Source organism: Schistocerca americana, chromosome 6 (genome assembly GCF_021461395.2).
Source record: "Schistocerca americana isolate TAMUIC-IGC-003095 chromosome 6, iqSchAmer2.1, whole genome shotgun sequence".
Classification (NCBI taxonomy): Eukaryota; Metazoa; Arthropoda; class Insecta; order Orthoptera; family Acrididae; genus Schistocerca; species Schistocerca americana.
The window spans coordinates 486611274-486617819 of NC_060124.1; the positions used below are offsets into that span (position 1 = coordinate 486611274).

A 6546-nucleotide genomic window follows, 5' to 3' on the forward strand; every position below is an offset into this window, starting at 1 on the left:
AAAATATGTGCTCAAAGGTATCCAAACACCTGTAAATGGACATTAATATGATGTGTGTCCACACTTCACCTTAAGGTGTATTGAGTTCTGCTGGAGACAGATTGAATGGGGTGTCTGAAGCAGGTAGTGATGTTGGACGCTCTTTTGTGTAACTAAACCGATGTCATAACTCATCCCAAAGGTGTTCCACTGCATTCAGATCGAGACTCTGGACAGATCAGTCCATTTCACGAATTTTATTGTCCGTAAACCACCGCTTGATGACAAGGGAACTGTCATGCTCATACAATTATCATCTACGAACTGTTTCTCTGTTGTATAGAACACAGAATGCTGTAAAATTTGGTCATATCTTTCCGCATTTAGCATTCTCTTAAGTACAATAAGAGCACCATGCTCTAACCACGAAAACAGCCACATATCGTAACACCACCTTAAGCATACTTAACTACCGGTGGTACACATGATGGCACATAAATTTCTCCAGGTGTTGGCCAAACTCAAACACTCTCATGAGAATGGCTCAGGTTATAACTTGATTCATCATCCCAAATCACTCGTTCCCAGTCATCCACTGTCGAGTGGAGTCTCTCTCTTCACCACCTCGAGTGTTACTTATCATGAACTACAGAAACTTGTGCCTTGTGAGTACCTGTTTTTTCTACCCCATTGTCTTTAACTCCCTACCCACAGCCATTGTGCCAGCTGGACTGCTGGGAGCACTTTCGAACTCACAAATGATTTGTTCCGCTGATTTCATGCGATTTTTACAGCTACGCTTGACACTACTTGGGGGTCCCTGTTCGTCAGTACATGAGGTCTGCCTGATTTTAGTTTAGCTTTCACAGTCACAGCGACAACTTTGAGAGCTCCAGAAGGCTTGGAATGTCCCTGATGGGTGTTTTACTAAGGTTATATCCAATGACAGCCGGCCGAAGTGGCCGTGCGGTTAAAGGCGCTGCAGTCTGGAACCGCAAGACCGCTACGGTCGCAGGTTCGAATCCTGCCTCGGGCATGGATGTTTGTGATGTCCTTAGGTTAGTTAGGTTTAACTAGTTCTAAGTTCTAGGGGACTAATGACCTCAGCAGTTGAGTCCCATAGTGCTCAGAGCCCTTTTGCCATATCCAATGACAAGGCACTAAGCTCTCCTGACCAACCCTCTACTGACAACCCTATACTCGCCGCCTCCCTTTATACTGACTGGTGGTCAGTTTCGCATCACATAGGTATATATGAAGATAGTCACTGTTCTCGAAAGAACAGACACCATTGGTGACCGTGGAGCTTCTCTAGAATAAATGATAATTAATTGAAACCCTCAGCTGCCGACAGGTGTTGCTAATATACCTCGATGGGGACAGCTGAAAATGTGCGCTCCGACCGGGACTCGAACCCGGGATCTCCTGCTTACACGGCAGACGCTCTATCTGTCTGAGCCACCGAGGACTTTATAGCGTGACTGCAGCAACTTATCTCTTGCACGCTTCCCGTGAGACCCACATTCCCAACTGTCCACAATCTACATACGTAATGTATCTAATAGATATTTGCCCATCGACTCATTACTCGCGTACTCTAAGGTGACGATTCCCGTAAGAGTTCGGGAAACCTGTGCACTTTCACACAGACGAAGGTCAATGGCTGGGTAGCCTTTAACTATATATACGAAGATAGTAACCGTTCTCGAAACAGCTGTCCCCATCGAGGTATATCAACAACATCTGTCGGCAGCTGAGGGTTTAAATTAATTATCATTTATTCTAGAGAAGCTGTACGGTCATCAATGGTATCTGTTCTTTCGAGAACAGTTACTATCTATATATATATAGTTAAAGGCTACCCAGCCATTGACCTTTGTCTGTGTGAATGCGTACAGGTTGCCCGAACTCTTACGGGAATCGTCACCTTAGTGTGCGCGAGTAATGAGTCGATGGGCAAAAATCTATTACGTACATTACGTATGTAGATTGTGGACAGTTGGGAATGTGGGTCTGACGGGAAGCGTGCAAGGGATAAGTCCCTGCAGTCGCGCTATTCCACTGTGTCCTCGGTGGCTCAGATGGATAGAGCGTCTGCCATATAAGCAGGAGATCCCGGGTTCGAGTCCCGGTCGGGGCACACATTTTCAGCTGTCCCCATCGAGTTATATCAACAACACCTGTCGGCAGCTGAGGGTTTCAATTAATTATCATTTACATAGGTATGTCAGGGTAGTTTTCATAGATAGTGTAACACTGGTATGGAAGTGAGGAAGAAGTTGCTGAAGTGCGTTGGGAGCACAGAACTTTTTTTTAAAGTGAAGTTAGGAACACCAGAACTCAAAACAAGAAGAAACCGACAATATTTACAATGTGGTGTTATCGAAGCTTGTTATAAGTTAAGTCGACATATAAAGTATGGAAGAAAGAAGTATTGAAAAAAAGGTCTACGGCAAATCGTTACCAGAAGAAGGGAGAAGTCAGTGGGCGGTTATGCGTAGTTAACCTGGCGCTAGAAGTATCATCGTAAGAGCAGAAAGAGGAAACTGACCTAGAATGTAATAAAACAGAATATAGAGTATGTTGGATGCAATAGTCACGTAAAGATGAGAAATTTAGCACAAGGCAGGGCAGATGGAGGACAGCATCAAACCAGTGAAGGACTGACGACTTTTAAAAAAATAATACACTTCGTCGCATCTTCACCGGAGCATTTCCCTATCTATTTGCAGGAAACAAGCACTCTAATGTATAAACTTTATTGGACGTCTACCATAAGTAAACTCGATATATCACCGGTCCTCATAGGTGGTTGATACTGAAAGACACTATTGTGACAAAGGTCATGGGATACCTCCTAATATCGTGTCGGACCTCCTTTTGTCCGGCATAATGTAGCGATCGGGATCGGTTGGTAGAACATGTTCTGAGGCATCAAGGGATCACCAATTCAGTATTGGAGGGCAGCGTGGAAGGTAAAAATCTTAGAGGGAGACCAAGAGATGAATACACTAAGCAGATTCAGAAGGATGTAGGTTGAAGTAGGTACTGGGAGATGAAGCAGCTTGCAAGGATAGAGTAGCATGGAGAGCTGAATCAAACCAGTCTCTGGACTGAAGGCCACAACAATAACAACAACAACAATACAGCAACTCGACGTGGCAACAAGTCGAAGGATGTCCCCTGCAAAAATATTGAGCCACTCTGCCTCTACAGCCGTCCATAATTGCGCCAGTGAAAGGATTTTGGGCACGAACTGACCTCTCGATTATGACCCATAAATCTTCGATGAGATTCATGTCGGGGAATCTGGGTGGCCAAACCATTCGCTCGAGCTGTCCAAAACGTTCTTCAAACCAATCGCGAACAGTTGTGGCCCAGTGAATTGTTGTATTGTCACCCATAAAAATTCCATCTTTTTTAGGACCATGACGTCCATGAATGGCTGTAAATGGTCTCCATGTAGCCGGACATCCAGAAGACCCAGTCCGTTTCATACAACACCACCATTAGGTTACACAGTGGCTTTGTTGACAACTTGGGTCCATGGCTTCGTGGAGTCTGCACCATACACCGCACTCTAACCCTGCCGTGAAGCTCTTACCAGCTGAAATCGGGGGTCATCTGACAATGCCGCAGTCTTACAGTACTCTAGTGTCCAATCGATATGGACACGATTCTAGGAAAGAAGTTGCAGCAACGTCGTACTGTTAACAAAGATACTCGCGTCGGTCATCTGCTGCCGTAGGCTATTAACGCCAAATTTCGCCGCTCTGCCCTCACAGATACATTCATCGTACGTCCCACATTGGTTTCTCCAATTATTTCAAGCAGTGTTGCTTGTCTGTTAGCACTGACAACCCTACGCAAAAGCCGCTGCTCTCGTTCGTTAAGTGAAGGCCGTCGGCCACTGCTTTGTCGATGGTACGAGGTAACCTCTGAAATGTGGTATTCTCGGCACACTCCTGACACAGTGGATCGGGGAATGTTGAATTCCCTAACGATTTCCGTACGTCTAGCTCCAACTACAATTCCGCTTTCAAAGTCTGTTAATTCCTGTCGTGGGGCCATAATCACGTCAGAAACCTTTTCGCACGAATCACCTGAGTACAAATGACACAGATCCACTAATGCACTGCCCTTTTATATCTTGTGTACGCGACAATACTGCCATCTGTATGCGTATTTATCGCTATCGAATGACGTTTGTCACCCCATTGTAGCTGGGATGCGATATCGCGTTTTTGGTGTGATTAGAGGTTTTACAAATCCATGCCCCGTCGTAGATATATTGTCTGTATCTTTAGCATTGACCTGCATTTACATATCATGTTTTCTCCGAACGAACATTGTGTTTCCGCGTCTAAGATTTAGCGCTACTTTGTGCACTGACTTTCATAGTATCGCGGCCTCTGTTGATACCAAAGTCCTCTAGTGGCGTCCTCAAGCGTTTTGTGTGTTGTCCACCTTTTCCGTCGATACACAGACCAGCATAATATCTGATTTATTTGCTCCTTGCGATATCGACATCATGTCTGTTGACTGCACCGTGCGCTCCGCTGATAGGTACGAGACAGACCAGCTTTCTTTGCTTTCCTTTGCTCGCCGCTCTTCGAGGAATGGCGCTAAGCATGCACGCCACCATAGCACGCGCAGTTAACATGATCTCACTGCACGCAGCTCTGACTGTCTGGCCCACCATTTTAAGCAGCCGCAGTGCAGTTCAGAGGTCGGCACCGACCGAATGCATCTATAGGCTTATAAAATTAATGAGGAAGACTGGAGACAGAAACATTACATCTAAGTAGCTCGAAGCTACTAAGTATTAGTATTATTCCCTGTTTTCTAAAAGAGTATCAGCATTCAAGACCCTTTTTTACAATCAAGAACGTTACTTTCATTTGTACATAACTCAGCATAGAGAACAAAATTACAACATCCAAAGATATATATAACTCAATTATTAAGTGTACATAGTGTAAATAAACTTATTAATGTATTACCTTTTGTAGATCTCTGATTATATTTAACTGCCGTGCCCGCAGTGGATACAACACTCCTATTGCGCGCCCGCACATCGTTGAAAGAAAGGTGTCCCTTCTGGTCTCAGGAAGTATACTCAGTCACCTAACGATGTGGTGCGTTGATGAGGCATTTAACTCACATTCGGAAGGACGATGGTTCAAGTCCCCGACCACTCATACTGGTTTAGGCTTTTCGTGTTTACTCTAAACCAGTTAACGTTAATATCGGGATGGTTTCTTCTAAAAAGATACATCCGTTTTCTCTTCCCATCCTTTTCCATTTCAGACCTAAGGTCTGTCTCTAATGACAGGCTATTAAATGGTAACTTCCTTGTTTTTACACTCAGTGGTACAATTTCATAGGGGCATGTTTTTGCTTATCTTATTACGAGATACAAGCGGAAGATAATTATAATTAAGTGCACCTCTGGACAGCGGATCAACCAATTAATGGTTTATGTATTTCTTCTAATAGTTTAGCTTCAAGCCGAGTCCCATTTCATTAGAGAGAAACTAATGATTCCGTTAGGTAACGAAGTGAGAATAAACTGGCTTTGTATTCTTAAAGTTATTCTTCTAAGGCAAGCAGTGACACCTTGCAGATTTGTATTAGTACACTCGATTCTAGACTACATGTAGAACTCCGAAAAATCTTTCTATACTTGTTTCGAATGCTTTCAGCTGGGAATGTCAATTTCTTCAATAATACCAACTAATCACTAGAATATTCTATTTTCAGTTATTGCAGTTTATTCTCCATAAGAATTCTATCGAAAGTGTGGTATCCTGCCCACTCGTGTAATATTGGGTGCCTAGGAAGCTGTTTTCTCGGATCGCTAGGCGCTGCTGTCTCTGGATCACGGGTTCGATTCCCGGCGGGGTTGAGGATTTTCTCTGACTGGGGACTAGGTGTTTGTGTTGTCCTCATCATCTTCATCATTCGTGACAGTGGCTAGATTGGATTGTGAAGAAATTGAACTGTGTAAAAGTTGGGACTTTGTACGGGCGCTGATGACCGCCCAGTTGAGTGCCCTACAAACCAAACATCATAATCGTCATCGGATCGCTAGACAACAATTCAAGAAAATATTATTAATGGAGTTTATTACAGTAAGTTAAATTGACAATATTTAACTTTGCGCATTCAGAAAGGTGTGTCGCAAGCAAATGGCGACATGCAAATAATCAATGCCCTTCGGTATACACAATTTTTTTGTAAGCAAAACAATACAGTTCGTAAGTCACTGCTATAGTGTTTGTATGACGGCTCGTCGTCCCCTCCGCCAGTGGCTAGGCGGCCCGGAGCCTATATTTTCTTCGTGTAGCTGCCGCTCCAAATCGTGATGTCGGATTCATCAGCGTGCTATTGGCTGACGTCGTCTCACAGCCCTCTCTGGTCTTTCGTTCTTCATCGTCGTGCCGTCGCTTGTCGTTACGCCGGAACAGGAAGTAATTTATCAGCAAAGTTCAGTATGCCACTTCAGAAGTGAGTTAACCATCATAACCGATTGCAGCTTCACATACACTCCTGGAAATGGAAAAA

General features: G+C 44.1%; 1 non-coding gene across 1 annotated transcript; it reads left to right on the top strand.

Annotated features, from left to right (window-relative positions):
* The first annotated feature begins 2045 nt into the window (after positions 1–2045).
* Positions 2046–2119, top strand: Trnai-uau. The gene has a single exon. It is a non-coding gene; the product is annotated as a tRNA-Ile (tRNA).
* The last annotated feature ends 4427 nt before the right edge of the window (positions 2120–6546 follow it).